Genomic DNA, 18,952 nt, shown 5'->3' with positions numbered 1-18,952 from the left:
GGAGCTGGGTATTGAACCCAGGCACTCTGATAGGGGCTACATCAGATGAAGTAATGTGGAATGGAAATTTGAATAAGAGAAAAATTGAAATGTCTATCTCATTGGTTATCGAAAAATTGAAAATTGAGAGTGCAATGGTTACTAGTAACAGTTTTCAGTGCTTGTGGCAATGTGTCTTCAAAGCTTGCTGGTGGGGGGACCAGATAGCCAAAAAATGTTTTGGGAACTACTTTGACGGTCTCTGTCAATGCCCTTAATACTTTGTACTACTTAATCTTGTGAGTCCACATCTGAAGTGCTGTGTAGCAACCAGAAACAAGGAGAAAATTTTGTAACAGATGTAGTTCCTGCATCCATCACTGAAATCTTGGGGACCCTGAAGTCCAGTCATGGAGCATTGTTAAATAATCACCAGTTAATGTTTGTTAAATTGTTTGGCTTTAAACTGCCCCTCTACATAGTGTTAAGCTGGTATAAATGTTTCTCTATCCAGAATGAACGATCACCTAACCTAATGTGTAAGCACCTGTCACCACCTCTTGTTACAAGTAGCTGAGTTTTAAGCACCCAGCTCTTCAAATGTTCAATAAGACAGAAGACTAACCACGGGGCTGTCTCAGTAGCTCACTTCTGTCTTCTGTACTTTTCTTTCCTCTGGCTAAAAGCATATCCTTCCCAGGTGGTGAAGGTGGGCATTTTGGACCATTTTTGGTCTGGTTTATTATCTGGTTCTAGAATCTCAAAGTCAATTAAAACCTGCATGACCAGATTTGTTACAGTTTTATCTTTTAACATGATTATTGAATGCTTACTGTAGTGTAGGTACTGGACTAACCACTCCTTGCAATTCTATTGAGGGAACTTCCATTTCGTCCATTTTACAGTTGAGAAGAGAGAGGCCTAGAGAGAAGTTAAATTGCCCAAGGTCACACAGGAAATAGACAAAGCCAGGGCTTGAATGGGAGTTCAGAGGATGGAGTCAGGGCTCTCGGCCACTCTACTACACCACACAGCAAAGAAGCCACTCATTTGGTGAGCACAGCTTCATTATCCTAATGGTAAATAATACCATGATTAAAAAGCACATTTTCAAATAATTCTTGGGGAAATGGGAAAATCCTCATGGTATCATGTCAAGCAAAAATCAGCATAACTGACATATTATGATGTAATATGATGTGACCCCAATTATGTCAAAACATGTTACCCCACATTTGATCAGTGTGGAGCAACCCTTTGTATATGTCATTGTCACGGAAATCATGGGTGTCTTACAGTTGTCAGTGAACCAAAGTGTAACTGGCAGGGTTCTCAGAGGCACATAGAATAATGGTGTCTCTTAAAGCCAACCATGCCCCTGAGTCAGGAGAGACGTGGAAGCATCAACAGTGGGGATCCGTGGGCCGCGGCAGGCGCTGCTGTGGACTCCACAGGGGAGGCGAATCTTCAGCACTATCCCTCCTTCTGGCCGAGCAGCGTGGCTCATTTCCTCTTGGCTGCATTCGGTTAATTATGGGATTAGTCCTAATTTGGTTTTCGTCCATCTCGCTTGCTGGACTGTAACTCACAAACGACAGACCCTGTTTCTTCTGTGCAGGGCTGCATCCTGCTGTCAAGTTGGCTCCGTGACCCAGCCATGCGGTTGACAAAAACCAGGGACCGTACCTACTGCTTTGTTGACCAACTCATCTGGTTCTCTTCTTGTTTATGCCAGATGTGTGGGGACAGTGATAACATACGGTGCCTACTGTGTGCCTGGCACCATTTAATTCCTCACAGCCTTGGTCTCATCCTCACAACAACCCTGTTAGCTCTTCAGCTGACAGAGGAGGAATCGGGGCGGGGGGGGGGTGTGTGTGTGCAGGGGGTGGGGAGAGCAGCTGTGTGCCCAGCACCCAGCTGTTGGAGACAGAGCAGGGATGACCCACACTCGGAGTGCTCCCCCTGCCTTTCCCGAGTTTTCTCTCGGAGCTTCTAGTAGGACCCAAGGGTGCTGATCTACTGGAACCCAACCCATTCCTGGTTAAATAACCAACGAAATCCACAACTTTGTTTGCAGTGGGGGGAGGCAGCTCTCCAAAGCGTGGGTGGTGGGACAGGCAGGGAGGAAGAGGGCTTGACCAGTTTCCCTGTGCCGTATATTCTGGGCTTTCTCCCTCCACCCTCCTTGTTGCCAGGGCCCTCACCTCCTGAAAACTGGCCAGATTTTATACGGCATCCTGTGCTCTGGGAGAAGCTGTGGAGAGTTAGATCCTATTTTGAAAACACGGTATTCCTCTGCAGTGTGTGCTGAACCCCAGCTAGTTCTTAGCTAAGAGGACACCTGGCCTGGGGGTGCTGCCTGTCCCTGCTGCACCCTCCTCCCACCCCAAAGGTGTTGCCTGCACGCTTTCCTCTGCCCCGTGCACCATCCCCTTCTCCCCATTCCTCAGCTCCTGCATCACTTCCAAGGAACGCCCTTCCTGGACCCCTAAGTCAGACCCCAAATCCCGGGCTCTCACATTGCCTTTCCGATGGCAGTTGTTTGCCTTGGTGCTGTGGTTTGGTTCACATCTGCTCCCCACCATCAGCCTTTAGGTTCCCTGTGCTGTCTGTGCATGGTACAGTGCCCGGCACGCAGTAAGAGCCAAGCGGGACTTGGTGAATGGGAAGAGTGCCCTGAACAGGGCAGGAGGTCACGGTCCTCCCTGGGGTGGGGGAGGGGCTGACCCTCAGCCTCGCCTTCCGTAACTGTCTGCCTTAGTGTCGCAGCACAGTGATGCGAGAGCCAGGAGCACTTTGATCCGAGTGAGGACTCCTTTGCCGCCCATTCCTCTGTCATGGCCTTGACCGCTGCCTGTGAGGCAAGACTTAGGGGTGGGTGCAATGCCTCTGTTTGCTTTTAAGGAAACAGCACAGATGTCTAAATCAGTGACCGTGGTGTCGCTTTCTTTTCATCCCTCTGTCTCTGCTGTCACCACACTGTCTTTGCAGCCCATTTTCACTTCCTTCCTTCAATTCTCCCTCTCAGAAGCTCAGAAAAGCCTCCTGGTGGTGATGAGCCCAGCCGCCCAGTAGGCCTTCTTCAAACAGATATGAAAAGTAGCTGTTGTGGAAAGACGTTTTTTGGGGCTAGTAAACATTCCACGCAGAATGCTTTTCTTTTTAAAAGCTGATCTGTTTCCGCAGGCAGAAGCTGACCATGCACGTTGGTGATGTCCCTGCAGTGCGTGTTCTGTATTTAGTTCTCTTATCGTCCAAGCCAGGTTTCTTAGGCAGCCAGGAAAGGGCTCACAGTTTAGGTGGTCCACAGCCACAGAGCACAGGGAGGCACCCTGACCTGCACCAGTCTTTAGCTGATGGTGGCTTTTCCTTGCGGGTTACCTGGCTTGCTTGTGAAAGGGAAAACGCTGATGGGAGGAGTTTCCAAAACGTCCACTTGGTGGCGCTGTGAGCTTGGATGGAAGCGTGTTTGGCTTTCCCACCTGTGAGTTACTTGGGCGGCTGTGAAAATCACGCCCAGACCAGCTCCTTGGCCTTCAAACCGCGGCGTTACCATTGCAGCCAACGCCGGAGTGTGACGTCCGCTTCCCCACGGGCTGTAAGTCTCACAGGAGCACAGGGTCAGCATTCCTGAAGACACTGCTTCTGTCTCTTTCTCTGGCTTTGGTTGTTAGGAAAGGATTCATCTACGAAGCTTGTTAAAAAGTGGCTCCTGGAGTTCTCTCTCTGGACGCAGTTCGAGGAGCAGACAGAGCTGTGAATTAATTATCTGTCGATGCATAAGAAATCAGCCTCAAACTTACTAATTGTCAGTCTGACCCCTCATTGCTTCTGAAGCATGATTTCCTCTTGTCTGCTCTTCATTCTCCTGGCATAGCCCTAGTGCAACCCGTTAGCAGCCTCTTATCCACCTCTGCTTTGGCCGACGCCTCCTACAGCTGGCATGGCCCTCCACCCCAGGACCTTTGATCGGATGAAATCGCACCCTTTGCGTAAAAGCTGCGCTGGGTTGGATGGCCCTCCTCTGCTCCCAGTGTTCCCCGTGGGCCACCCTTGGACCTAACCTTGCACACTCTTGCCCACCCTTTACTCCAGCTGTTTCCAGGGCCGCTGCTTTGGGTAGGTGCAAGCTGACCATGTCTGCTCAGCTGTCCTGCCGACCTTGCCACTTTCTCCTTTACACTGAGGTGGGGATGGCTGCATGAAGTGCTGGGCGCTGGCAGACCTGGGAGCAGAGTCAGTGCTCACAGGGACAATTCTGCACCTCCGGGACACAGGAGCTGGTGGATGAACGCTCTTGCCTTCTGTCCCAGCATCAGTGTGAGGCACGTTTCTTGTGACTGCCCACTGCCCAGAGTGAACCAGCGTCGCAGAGTCCCCCGCATTGGCTTCCCTCCTGCTCCCTACACTGTTCCCAGCCTCCCCCCTTCACCCCCCTACCCTGCCTCCAACCTGCTCTGTGGCACCGATTGTCCCAATACTTTAGTGCCTGCAATCCCTTATGTTAGATTTTACTGTTGGGGGCTACGCAAGATGTCTTAACTCCATCACTGGCTTTAATGCGTTAAAAATGTCTTAATTATTTTTCTGTATTTCTATCTTGAAAGTGGAGATCTGGCCTTATTTGTCATCTAGGCCGGTTACGATCAGTGCTTGTGTTAGACCCTCGGAGTGAGGATGCTAACACGTCGAGAGGCACACCCCAGAGACTCAGACTCCAGACCAGCTGATGCAAAAGCAAGAGGATTTATTTGGCGTCTGCGCAGACGGGCCTCCTGAACTCGGGAGTCCAGAGAGCACCCCCAGCACAAAGCCACACGGTTTATATACCCGCAGCGACCAATCAAAAGCTCTATAGTGTCCATGCACACAGCAGTCCAATCCGTGAGCTGATCATGTGAAAGGCATGCGTCTTCTATCCAATCAGCTACGGGATCACATGGGAGGCCATGCACACAGCAGTCCAATCCACGAGCTGATCATGTGAAGGGCATGCGTCTTCTGTCCAATCAGCTACGGGATCACATGGGAGGCATGCACCTCGTCGCCATTTTGTTGTTTACTTCTTTAGTAGCTCCTTTCCCTGCCAGCGCCATCTTGTTCACCCTGAGGGGGGACGACGTCTCGCTCCCTTTTTACCCCTGGTGGGAGAGCGGCGTCCCGCTTCCCACACCGTTATTTGAGTATTAGGAGGTATACAAACTGGATTAGGTCTCAGCACAGCCAGGCACAAGTGTCGCAGCTAGCTAAGCATAGGGTCCCTTATTTTATAGCTGCACGTAATTTTTAGCTTTGGGCGAAAAAGTTTAGGGCTGTAATTTTAAACTTTAATTTTTATTTGGGGCAAAGGTGACTTCTTGTTTTTAATAGTATTGGCTTAGGTCACTCCATCTTGGTTTGATTTTTAAGGTTCTTCACTTGTGAAATGAATGACTCAGGTGAGAAGAACAATGCTGTTTGCAAACAGCAGCTAAGAGGCATCGGAAGAATATTGTAATATTGTCTTTGTTTTATTTCCTGGATGTCTACACGCCTGGGCGGTTGGTGCTATTATTATTCCCAGCTTAGAGAGGTTGGGTAACTTACCCAGAGGCACACAGCTAGGGGAAAAAAAGATGAGGATTTTGAGTTTTCATCCATCTGATGCCCAGGTTGGCTGTTGCCAGCTCTATTACTGGGGAGCAGTGAGGCTTGCTATTGTCAGTGTTTGAGCCCAGGGCCCCGGCGGGGCGTGCCGGGAGGGGAGCCTGAGTTGTTCCAAGAAGAGTCTTTGTCAAGTGATCTTTATCTGGCAGGCATTGGGAACCTCTGAAGGCTTCAAACATTTTCTCCTGGTGTCTTTCCCCAGTTTCCTGCGTTTAAAAGACTAGCAGCAGTTGGAAGCATTTCCGCGAGGGGGCAGGCATTGGTCACAGCAGCAGAGAATGTTGGGCTGGAAAACCACCCTGACAAACTGGGCCGCTCCGAGTCGATCCGAGATCGATCAGTCAGCTCAAGCCCCGAGACCCGCTGGCCTTCCTGCTGCCCCCTCCCTCCCCCGCTGCTTCCGAGCCCCTCCCCCCTCGCCCTTTCCCCCTCTCATTCCACTTGTTTACTTTCTTCACTGAAGCAAAAACAGGCTAAAAACCACAGCCGATGCTGCCCGATCTTCCCTGCCGTATCTTGTAAGCACAATCCACATGCAAACAACACACACAGAGCACCCACAGCAGAGAGGATGCCACTCACCAGGCAGAGCCCTTGAGCCTGCCGCTGTCCATCAGGAGTCCCTGTAAGTTCCCATCACTTGTGCGTGCAGCCACGCCTGGGGTTCCAAATCCCACAGATGCTCCGGTTCCTTCTATAGCATGGTGTAGGATTTGCACATAGCCTATGAACATTCTCCTGTAGACTTTATCTCTATACTTACCCAAGGCAGTGTAAGTGCTGCGTAAATAGTTGTTACGCTGTGTCTTTTAGGGACTAGACAAGGAACAAAAGGTCTGTACATGTTGAGTACAGATGAACCAAATTGAAGAGTACCTGCTATGTGCTGGGCTTGATACTAGGCGCTTTCTTCTATTATCTTTTTTGTTAAAATGGGATCAAGAAATACGATCAGTCATTTGGGAAGGTTTTTGTATGCTCACTCATTAGAAGTAATCACTATAAAACAATTGTGATGGCCTGACAAAGATTTAACCTAGACTACGATCGTAATACAAGGGGCTAAAGACCAGATGACCATTCAAGCCACTTGAAATACTAGTAATTAATGGCAGGGTGTTGTGCATAATTGCATACCACTAGTGTGCAGCTCTTTTTTAAAAAGAGGCCTTTACATTGGATGTCAATCTTTCCTTTGGTCAGGGAACTGCCAGTGTACTGTACATTATTAAGTGAAAGCAAGCAGCCAGGTTAAATTCTAACAAAGTGTTACCATTGTTATTTGAAAAATAACAGCTTAGTAGTGTTGGTGTCAAACTGACTTGTATCAGTGGGTGGAATAAGGCCATTTTGTCCTTTTAGGCCATCCAATTTATGTCACTACCACTTCCTAAAGTGCCTTCTTAAGTTAAAACAAAGAGAATGAATACATTGAGGATGCGAATGAGAGTGCCGTTTAGTATACAGAAAGGATTATATGGGATCTGTCTGTGAGCATCTAGGAAGGCTTTGGGAGCAGGTTGCATATTTTCCTGGGTTGTATTTGTATTGCAAATGTAACTCATGTTTCTGGATGACAGTTCAGCAGGCAAGCTGTCCCTTTCCCTGTGTGGGACCTCTCTGAACAGGCTCTCTGAGCAGGCAGGTGAATGGTCTTCCCCCAGCAGTAGGGGGATCAAGATGAAGGAAAAGTTTGTCAAGAGAACATACTGTGGATGAACTTACCAAGAGCTTTGTGAGGGTGGGAAGTAAAGAGGAAGGCATAGGTTCACGTAAAGCGGACCTAGAGAGCGGGAGAGGTGGCTGGGCTGCCTGCTGCCTGTGTGTCCAGCGTCACGTCGTGGCCCGTTGTGCACTGGAGTTGTGCCCTTGAGGCTCTTCAAGACTCCAGAGCAGAAGGGCAGACCTGCAGTTGTGATGTGACTGTGAGGTGGACGCAGGGTCCAGCTTTCAGCCTGTTTCTATCCGTACGCTCGTGGGCAAGTTTCTTTACCCCGGGTTCTCCACGTCTTTATCTGTAAAATGGGGGCACTCGCAGCTCCCTCGCACACTTATGGGGAGGATGAGATGAGACTACGGGAAAGATCTAGGTGGAACCCTGCGTACACACGGGCAGCCCTCAGAACCTGCTAGTTCCCTTTCACCTAGGACCTCCTGTCTCACATTAAAGAGTGGCTTAGATAGGACCAGCAAGGAGAGCAGCCATCCCAGATAGTAGTAAAAAGACAAGGAGGCAGCCCGTTCAAGGGTTTTGTCTCTTCTCTATGGGGTTGCCATTAGCCCATCTGGTTAGACATCATTCCATGTGGGAATGACCTTCTCAGGACAATGGATTTGTCTCTTTTTACCATCAGTTTTATCTCACACGTGAGGGTTGGTGTCATTTATTTTATTCTGCAGACATTCAGTGACTGATGTGTAGTGGTCCTGACAGAGCGGGCGCCAATCCAGTGCTGTAGATGCAGTTTACTTATTGGCCACATACCTAGGAAGTTGTTCAGACTTTTTCAACCTCAGTTTCCACGTGTGTAATATGTGGAGATAAATTTCTACATCACCGTAATATTCAAATGAGGTAATATACTATTATAATGGTTAATTAAATAATATGAATTAAACATAACTCATCTGTGTGTGATATGAGAGTACCTCAAAATGTTTGTGGGGAAAAAAGGATTAAAAGTTTTTTTGTGGGGTGCAAAAATTTTGATATCCTTGCATCATAGCATTTACGAAATATGAATTTTCCACGAACTTTTTGAAGATCCACATTATGTGTGGATTTAAAAAAATTGTCTTGCACCAAAATAAACCTATCTTTTAATTCCATTTCCCATAAATTTCTTGAAGTTCCCTGTACTTATGTTGATATATAAAAAAGGGGTGGTGTTTAAATCTGTATATGATATTATAATACCTGTATCTGTCTTAGTGTGTTCATGCTGCTCTGACAAAATACGTCAGACAATATAAAGAATAGAACTTTGTTGCTTAAACTTCTGGAGGGAGAAAGTTCAAGATCAAGATAACAGAAGATCTGGTGTCTTATGGGGGCCTGCTCTCTGCTTCCAAGATGTCACCTTGTTGGTTCATCCTTACACGGCTCAGGGCCGAAGGGCAGAACAGATCTAGCTAGTTCCCTCCAGCCCTTTTATGTGGTTGCAAATCCCATACAGGCCTTACTCTTTAATGTGATTGCTCTGGGGATTAATTTTCTTTTTTTTAACTTTTATTTAATAAATATAAATTTCCAAAGTACAGCTTATGGATTACAATGGCTTTTTCCCCTCCAAAACTTCCCTCCTACCTGCAACCCTCCCATCTCCCGCTCCCTCTCCCATTCCATTCAGATCAAGATTAATTTTCAATTATCTTTTTATACAGAAAATCAATTTAGCATATATTAAGTAAAGATTTCAACAGTTTGCACCCACACAGAAACACAAAGTGTAAAATACTGTTTGAGTACTGGTTATAGCATTAATTCACATTGAACACCACATTAAGGACAGAGATCCTACATGAGGAGTAAGTGCACAGTGACTCCTGTTGTTAACAATTTGACACTCTTGTTTATGGCGTCAGTAATCTCCCTAGGCTCTTGTCATCAGTTGCCAAGGCTATGGAAGCCTTTTGAGTTCGCTGACTCCGATCTTATTTAGACAGGGTCATAGTCAAAGTGGAAGTTCTCTCCTCCCTTCAGAGAAAGGTACCTCCTTCTCTGATGGCCTGTTCTTTACTGGGGATTAATTTTCAGCATGAATTTTGGAGGGGACAGGAACCTTCGAATCATGGCAAAATCTTAGACCATGAGCTCCTTCTATTTAGGGCTGTGGTTTGGTTGGAAAGCAATGTGGTATCCTGGTTAAGTGGGTGCGCTCTGAAATCAATCCTGGAGCTCCAGAATCTTAGCTCTGCTACTTACCAGCTGGTGTTCCTGAGCGAAGTATGTATCTCTGGAAATCAATTTCCGAAACTTGAAATTTGGGACGATAATAAAACCTCCCAGGATTTTATTATTTATTATTTATTATTTTTATTATTTATTATATACACTTTAGATAGTATGCATAGCTGGTAATAGGCTAACCCTTACAATGACAAAAATATGCAAGATGGAAAAATTACAAACAATAGCTCTTTGAAGGCATCGAAGAACAACCAAGAAGTGGTGAGTATTGGCAATAGCTTATTTCTTGATCCAGGTAGTGGTTACATAGATGTGTTCACCTCTTGCAAACTGATTGAGCTGTATGCTTGTAAACTCTTCTGTATATAAATTATATTTCAATAAGAAAATTCACCAAAAGTGGGAGTGGATATGAGAATCACTGGTTATAGTGCTAGAATTGAGTAGAAAGTATGTGCATATAGACATACTTGTCATTTAAAATAAAAAGAAATTAATGTGGCCACTCTAGTCCTGTGCCCTACACATAGATGTCAACGGAATCTAAGTGAACCAAAAGCCCACTTTTTGATGCCTCTTGGACATATATCCCCTTTCAGAAATTCATGCCAATTAATTTCATCCTTTGTTGTTTATATCAAGTTGGTTATTTTGATAGAAACCTTAACTGCCTCCCCCCTCCCTGGGAGTCCATAGAATTAAAAGCTTTATTTTAGAGAGAGGTAATTTCTCCAATACTATGATTAAGCTGCCTGCCAGGCTCTGGGCTGCTTTTCAGACTCACTTAGAACATGATGACAATGCATGGGTGATGTCCTAATGAACACTCCCTGTCACTGTGGTGGCTTCTCTGAGCAATGTGGTTTTCACACTGAAATCAAGGGCAGCAGATTTCTGAGGAGTAGAAACAATTTTTCCACGTTTTTTCTTTTTTTGATAAAGTTTAGCTGTTTCCTTAACATGAAGGCATTGCTCTACTTTGCAATTCTTGAACTAAAAGACTAAATTGGGGAGAACCTTACACAAAATTGGAATTTGGAAGTGCTCTGGACAAACCATGGGAAGCTTTGGAAGCTTCATCGCCCAGTGGGAAGTGGGCCCAGAGGGTCTGATTCTGACTTCAAATCTTTCTGCTTATCTTTTTCTCCCATCTTTCAGACACTGTTTAAAAAAAATATTTATTTTAGAGGGAGGGAGGGAGGGAGAGAGAGATGAAAGGGATCAGAGAGAGAGAGAGAGAGAGAGAGAATCTTCCCATCTTCCCTCCGCTGGTTCACTCCCCAAGTGACTACAGCAGCCAGGGCTAGACCAGACTGAAGCCAGGAGGCTGGGGACTCAGCCCGGGTCTCCCACAGAGGTGGAGTGGACTCAAGTACTTACGTCGTCATGTGCTGTCTCCCAGGGTGCACATTAGCAGGAGTCTGGATTGGAAGCTGAGTAACAGGCGCTTCAACCAAGTGCTCCAATATAGGTTGCTGGCATCTCGAGTATCCGCTGAATTCACTGAGTCACAACACCTGACCCCCCACCCCCCACCTTTCTAAGCTGCGAATTGTTGTCTAGTTCTCCTTTATAAGTGATTTACAGCTCTTTGGGGTTCCAGCTTTATATGTAGCAAAATGTTATAAGGGGATAGATAATAATTGGTCACCTTGAGCAGTCCCTCAGTATTGTCTCCCATTCCTTCTTCCTTCACCCCGAACCATCACCCAGTAGAGTTTAGGCTCTCCAGGGTGCAGTGGAAAACTTCAAAGTCAGTTTAGACTTCACTGGCCTTCCACTTGTGTCTTGTTTGATTGTTTTTTACCTCTGCAAATTCCTTATATTTGTGCCAGCTTTCAATGATAGTCTCAAAAAATATTTCATTTGATATTTTAGTAATTTTTTTCCATTGGACAGGTAGTTCAATGTACTTGGCCTGTATATATTATGGTTCTCCAGCTAAACAGAATCAGCAATATGTTTTACATGTTGTCATGAGTGCCACTTGTCACGAAGCTCGACAAGCTAATGTGACGTGTCGAAGCATGGAGAAGAAACACACAGAATTGTGATAGCCTTTTTAATATAATTAATTGTTCATACCATTCTATATATATATATATGTATATATATATATCTCCAATGCACACATCTAAGGGTCAATACCACTCAATATACCATTAGTTCACAGGTTATAACACACATATAAAACAACTTCATAAAACGTCCAGTAATAATAGGTCTAAAACACCTAAAACATAATCTAATCACACATGGCTAAGGTCATGCTATAAATGCTGTGTTCTCAAGGTTCGTATCGCGGTTATGAAAAGTATAAGCATAGCAATTTAGAGTTCAGAGCCCACTGCTATGTTTCGCGGTCAAGAGCAGAAGCACAGTATTTAGAGTCCGGAGTCCGTTGCTCTCATCACCACTCGGAGAGCCTGGATGTCTGTCACTTACGGACAGTCCTCGTGGAATGATCGGGATGAAGAAGTTGTGAAGCCCTCCTCTAGGTTGGATGCAGAGGTGTAGAAATTCAGTGAGGCTTCGATGTCGGCTCCGGCAGCAGTTCAGGCGGCGAGGTTTTGTCCACTGGAGTAGTGAACGTAGTCTGTCCAGCAGAGTCCTGGCAAGATGCTGCAGATCCACTCGGCCATTCCTTGCAGTGAGCCGTGGTTCCCCGAGAGAATGAAGAGCGGCTGTGCGGCTTGCTGTCTATTCACTTTCTGTGACAGGTTGACTTGTTGGGTGCCACCAATCCCGTGCTAGCAGTCTTTGGGTGTGACCAATCGCAAGCCAGTACCCTTCCATCACTCCAGCTGCAGAAGCCTAATTAGCGTATTAGAGGCTGAAGTGATGCTGTTCAGGCCATGTGCACATGGCAGCTGTGCTCCTGGGTAGGGCAGAAGCTTCCAGTGCTAGCATAAGTGACTCCATTTTGGGTTTGGGTTTTGCTTTTCCTTGGGTTAGTGTTGATTCGTCACTCTTTTTGGATCCCTGTGGGATTCCCCACACATGTCTATTTATCTGTGTTTTAGAAAGTCCATGGTAGGACAAGGGCTTGGCCCAGTGGTTAAGACACTCATATCTCATGTTGGAGTGCCTGGGTTCAATTCCTGGCTCTAGCTCCTGACTCCAGTTTCCTTCTAGTGCCGACCCTGGAGGCAGTGGGGGAGGGTCCAAGTGATTGGGCTCCTCCTGTCCATGTGTGAGACCCACGCTGAGTTCCCAGCTCCCAGCTCCCAGCTCTGGCCCCTGGCCTGGTGAGGGGTCATTGCAGGCATTTGTGAAGTGAACCAGTAAGTGGGAGCCCGCTCTCTTTTTGTGTCTCTGTCTCTCAAATAAATAAAAATTTAAAGACTTCATGGAGAAAACAGAATTCAAACATGAATTTATTTGGGTATAAAACATTTTGAAACCCATGCACTTTCATGAGATCCATTTTCCGTGAACCTTTTGAAGATGACTGTGTACATGGGTTTCAAAAATTTTCACACCAAAATAAATTGCCTTTAAATTCCTTTTTCTGTGAACATTTGGAAGTACCCTCAAGACACACACACACACATGCACACACATAGAGATTTTTTTTTTTTAATTTTTGCCAGGCAGTGTGGACAGTGAGAGAGAGACAGAGAGACAGAGAGAAAGGTCTTCCTTTACCGTTGGTTCACCCTCCAATGGCCGCTGCGGCCGGCGCACCACGCTGATCTGAAGCCAGCAGCCAGGTGCTTCCTCCTGGTCTCCCATGGGGTGCAGGGCCCAAGCACTTGGGCCATCCTCCACTGCACTCCCTGGGCACGGCAGAGAGCTGGACTGGAAGAGGGGAAACTGGGACAGAATCTGGCGCCCTGACCGGGACTAGAACCCGGTGTGCCAGTGCCGCAAGGCAGAGGATTAGACTAGTGAGCCGCGGCGCCAGCCCGCACACAGAGATTTATTATAAGAAATTGACCCACTGCTTATGGAGGCTGAAACCCTGAGATCTGCAGTTCCAGAGGAGCAGATGTGTGGTTCTGTCTGAATCTGAAGGCCCAGAACTCGATGAGCTACTCACGTAAGTGTCAGTTCAAAAGCCGGTCGGTTCAGGACCCAAGGAGAGCCTGTTTCAGCGTATGGCTGATGACCAGAACAGAACAATGTTCCACCACCAGGGGTCAGGCAGCAGCAGTTCCATCTCAGTCAGCTTTTATTTTTTATTTTTTTAAATTTTCTAGCCAGGTCTTCAGTTGATTTGACAAGGCACACCTCATGGGGGAGGGCTCTCTGCTCCACTCATCCTATTGGTTCAGATGTTAATCTCATCTGGACAAATCCAGAATAATGCTGGACCACATGGAGAGGGTACCCCACGCTCCAGTGAAGTAGATCTTTAAAATTCACCCAATTAATGTGTTATCCCAACAATGGCAGTTTTCTTCTTAAGAGAAATTCAGTTACAGCTTTTGAAATATTCTTTTCCTGTCACTTATACTATTCTATGTAGATCTGGTCACTTATTTATTCAACAAATACCTTTGGAGAGCTTGCTGTGGGCTGGGCACTGCTTTGGATGCTGTGGACACAGTGCACAAAGTAGACCCATTGTGAAAATAGAATACACACTGGCATTATCCAAATATTGTATGCAATAGCCCCTGACAGTGTTTATAAAATAGAATGTAAGGCAGTCCAAACAGTGGGTTTATCTGGCATAAGGTAGACTTTGTTTCCAAAGAGCTAAAATGATGTTATAAACCTTTATTTACACTTTGCCTTGTAGTCCTTATTTTGACAGTACATTTCCAACATTTCAGTATATTTCTAAATTTGTTTTAATTTTTCTTTTCCAGAGCTGAAAACGCAATTAACCATGTTAAGTCCCCTGTTTATCTCTTTGAAGCTCGAAATTTGTAATTTCAGACATATAGGGTATAAGATCTTCATCTCTATGTCAGTTCTGTTAAACTTGTGATACTGACACTTCATTCCAGAGTTTTAGTGTTTTCTTTTTTTCAAGTTTCTACTTGTTATATGAGATAAGAATCCAATATTCTTTAACTAACTGAACAAAATAATAGCTGATCTTTACACACTGCTTACTTTGTTATAGCCACTTTGTTGAGTGCTTGTTGAGCTTTTTTTTTTTTTTAAATCTTGGGATAAGAGTGAATCTGTGGACTGCATTATATAGTTTCCTTCTGCTTAGTGAGTTTTTGGGGAGAAGGGATGTTGACAAGAGCGTCATGGCATAATGAATAGAGTACAAAAGAGATTTGATCAGCATGTTCCAGATTTCAGCTTACTCCAATAGAACTGTAAATTCAGTGACTGGGTGTCCTGTTGATTGTACTTTTTGGGTAATGCAAAGTCTAAAAAAGGCTATAAGCTAATAACTTCTAAATTCTGATTGATTTGAAGTGAATATGTGGTGTACGTTTATTATGAGCTGGGCAGATGTGGATTGAGATACTCACTTTCCTGCTATTGCTAGTTATGGCTTTGGACAAACTACTTAACTCTTTGAACCTAAATTTATTTGTTTGAAAATGGGAATGATGCAAACCACCTCAAATGGTTGTGGAAAGAACAATGTAATTTATTGCTTGTAAAGAGTATAGTTTGAAACTTGCAGCTTCGTAATTGTTCACAAAATACTTGGATCTTCATTTCTTATAGTCAGTTATATTGTAAGTATTCAGCAACCCTTCCTTAGAGGAATTGAATTATCCTAATAATTAAAAAGGCATATGATATTAAAACTAGTAATGGAAACTAGAAAGATGATGAACTTTTCCAACTTTTGTTTCCTTTCCTGCGCAAGGGAACCTCACCCTGGCTGGATGTCCTGGGATAGCCAATTATTTGCCTAAATTGTTTCTTTTCCAGCCAATTAGTTAGAGCACCTCTGTCAATCAAGCCTGTGTCCTGGTAAGAATACACACTTCTCCTGTCAGCTCTGTGCAGGAAGTTCCTGCTTCAGGGCATGCCAAGGAGACCTGTCCTGGGTGATTCTCAGGTGGGAGCAGCAAGCGGCTTTTTCTAGTCTGCTTTCCCTCTGTCCGGTGCATGAAGTGGTTCACAGCGTCACTTTACAAGGGGAATGAATTTGACTGGAGGGAACACTTGTATTTTTTTTAAGCTTATAAAGTCCTTGTGAAGTCCTTGGAAGTGGACGTTACCAGGGCTCACCATTATCTGCTTTTTATCTCCTTCCAGGGTCCTCAGAGAACTACACTTCCTAGCTTCCTTGCCAGGAAGTGGGGACTTTGGCTAAAGAGCTGTGACTGATGTAATTAATCTCACTTTTTTTTTTTAAATAAAAAAAGACTTATTTATTTGAAAGGCAGAGGGAGAGAGAACGAGGGGAAGAGAGAGAGAGAAGGGGAGAGAGAGAGAAGGAGAGAGAGAGAGAGAGAGAGAGAGAGAGAGAATCTTCTATCTGCTAGTTTACTCCCCAAATAGTTGCAACAGCTGATTTTGGGCCAGGCAGAAGCCAGGAGCCAATAACTACATCCATATCTTCTATGTGGGTGGCAGGAACTCAAGTACTTGAGCCATTATCCACTGCCTCCTAGGTGCATTAGCAGGGAGTTGGATGGGAAGTGGAGTATCTGGAACTCAACCCCATGGTCTGATATGAGATACACGTATCCCAAGCAATAACTTAACCACTGCACCACAACACTCACTCTAGAAAGTGTTACTTCTGAGCCCAAGAATAGAGCATGTAGACATGAGATCTTCAATGTCTCTCTTCCTCCGTGTCTTCAGATGTTAGATGTACAAGCTGGGAGCCAACACAGATCAGTGAATTACTGTATCAGTCACATTTGTCTTAGAGAACTGCGTGACCCCGTGGCCTTTGCAAACATGAGAGATAAACCATTATGGAACGAAGGCACTGACATTTGGGGCTATTTTGTTGTCTCCAAATCCAGTTTATCTTGAGCAATAGAGCCCCTTTAGGAAGGTTTGAAATGAGGTAGAAATGTACTCTTGTACCAAGTACTTAGGATTCTGCCTGTCTTAAATTATGAATGATCAATACTGGATGAAGGGAGAAAGTAGTGAAGTACTGAGTCTGGACAAGCTGCAACAGAATACTGTATAAAATAATGCCTGATTTTGTTGTCTGAGCTTTGACCTATCCTGTATCCTTCCTGAATTTCAAGATCCTCAAATAAATTCTGTACCCTTTGCCTATCTCAAAGGAATCACCCTGAAGACCAATATTTTCAAAATGCCTTGAAGACTGCTCACAGCAGAAACCAGCTAAGTGCCTATCTGTGGCCGAGCGCCTTTGCGAGCAGGGAATGATGATCACAAGATTTCAAGCTAGCATTCTCCCTTCACTTGATGCTCGACAAATCAGATTGGGGGCTAACCACATCAAGTTGCTATGCTTGGCTCAGGGGATACAAAGATGAATGAAGCACGCTCCCTCCCCTCGAGGAGCTCACAGTCAAGCGGGAGAGAAAGATGCAGGCATAACCAGCTACAAAACAAGTTAGCCTGGAGAAGTGCTTCAGTGGAGGCAGAAACAAAACAAAGCCAGCGTTCAGAGGAGGGAAAGAGCTGTCTGCACTGGAGGGAGGGGGCTGGGAGACTGTGAGTGCGTGCGAGTTTGAAGGGTGACAAAGACCTTGACGGTTCTCTAAGAGATATGAAAAACAGTGAGTGCTGTGTCTCCAGCTTTAGGATTTTTATTTCGATGCTGCAGAAACTAGCTCAGGCAATGTGTAATTTGGGAATTTTCAAAACCCATGTAACCAGAGATCTGGGCTAATGGGAAAATAGTCATAGCGTTGTCCCTGAATGCAAGAACTTGTTGATATATTTTGCTAAATTGCTCTTATTAATGATTCATCGATCTTTTTTGCTTCTTGCATTAACAAAAAAAAAAAAAATCTGGCTGCAGAATTTAACCCATTCATAGACAGAGTCAGTTCTTGGTCAGTAGCAGCTTTCCCATGTGGACTGTGCTTTCCAGATGTGGTTGTTGAATGTGGATTCTGAAATTCAACAACAAAGGATGCATTTTAGGAGGAACAGGGGACTGAGAACAAATCTACCACGACGTACAGAGGTCAGTGTTTCTTAGACTGTGGTTCCTAGATCACTATTTTCGAAAGTGCTAGTAAGTGTAGTGTTTAAAAAAGATTTTATAAGGTCTGCTTTTGATCAGTGTGCCAACTATCAAATTATCTCTCGGCTCCAAATCCCCGCTTTAGTGCCATCTCCACAATGAAGCCTGCAGCATCACTCCTTTGTAGCAAACGTGATATCATGCTTCGTCAGTAGAGGGCAGTGCAGGGACATTGCAGGAGAAAGGATGCTTTTCCTCCTTCCAGTGTGTTCTTTTTGTTTCTTCTTGCTTCTAGACAAAGAGTCCCAGCACAGCAGCATTCAGTCCCAGCTGCATGCCCAACCTGGTTCCTTAGCAAATTCACCACTCGTGCAGCCGCATGACCAACTCCCGCAGTTCAAGGCATGGACACCCTGCATCTCCAGTTTTGTGTTGCCCTGACAGTGACAAGCTCTCCACGGCCTGACAACTCGGTCCTGCACCCACTGGGTATCCTCTTACCTGGACACGCGGACCAGGTCTCCATGGGCGACCCAAAGAGCCTCTGCCAGCCAGACTGCTATCACCACACTTGTTCCAATGGAGTCTGAATTTCAGGCTTATGTGGGAGCTCCCCCTTCCAACTTCATCTTTCCTTGGATACTGCTTGGCCCTAGAGTATTACTTAGCATTCTCTTTACTTCTTTATCATTACTCTCCTGTTCTATTTCATATGTGTTTATGTTAAATATTCCCTATTCACATTATTGCATAGTTTCTGGCTCCTCATGGGCCCTGATGGTCAAATAGGCTTCAGCAATTGCTCTCAAATATTTATTCTCAGGATCCCTTTATAACCTTACAGTTATTAGAGACCTTAAGGAGCTTCTATTGATTCAGGGTACAGATGTTGATTTTTTACCATACTAGGCAAAGTGAGAAATTTTAAATCCTTCAAAAAATGAAATCCTTAAAAAATGATAAAATGTTAAATAACACTGAAAAAATCTATTTTAATTCTGTCAATGACAAGAGTGGTATTGTTTTACATTTTTGCGATTATCTTTAATGTAAGGCTTTAATAGAAGACAGGTGGATTATCATATCTGCTTTTGCAATCTGTTTATGAAAAAAATCTAGCTTCTCATAGATATGTAGTTGCAAATGGAGGAGGCATATTTAAATAAATATTTTAGATAATTGTAGATTTTCTTTGATACCAAAACTCAACAAGTGATTTTTACAAGATTGGTTGCAATGTTGCTGCGGCTTTGATGTGGTTTGTCAGCTAAAGGTTTGCGTATTGGAAGCTTGGTCCCCAGTGTGGTGATGTGGAAGATGATGGAAATTTTAAGAGGTGGAGCCTAATGAGAGGATATTCC

At 44.9% G+C, this 18,952-nt stretch overlaps 1 long non-coding RNA gene across 1 annotated transcript in view; it reads left to right on the top strand.

Moving 5' to 3' along the window:
• The first annotated feature begins 1,894 nt into the window (after positions 1–1,894).
• Positions 1,895–18,952, top strand: part of LOC127486446 (uncharacterized) — a 27,930-nt gene continuing 10,872 nt past the window's right edge. Inside the window, exon 1 of the long non-coding RNA XR_007913143.2 lies at positions 1,895–2,856. This is a non-coding gene — a long non-coding RNA (uncharacterized lncRNA). The remainder of the gene's footprint in view (positions 2,857–18,952) is intronic.

The sequence above is a fragment of the Oryctolagus cuniculus genome, chromosome 2 (assembly GCF_964237555.1).
Source record: "Oryctolagus cuniculus chromosome 2, mOryCun1.1, whole genome shotgun sequence".
NCBI lineage: Eukaryota > Metazoa > Chordata > Mammalia > Lagomorpha > Leporidae > Oryctolagus > Oryctolagus cuniculus.
Note: the sequence above shows the minus strand (reverse complement) of the source record. Positions and strands in the feature narration are given on the sequence as shown.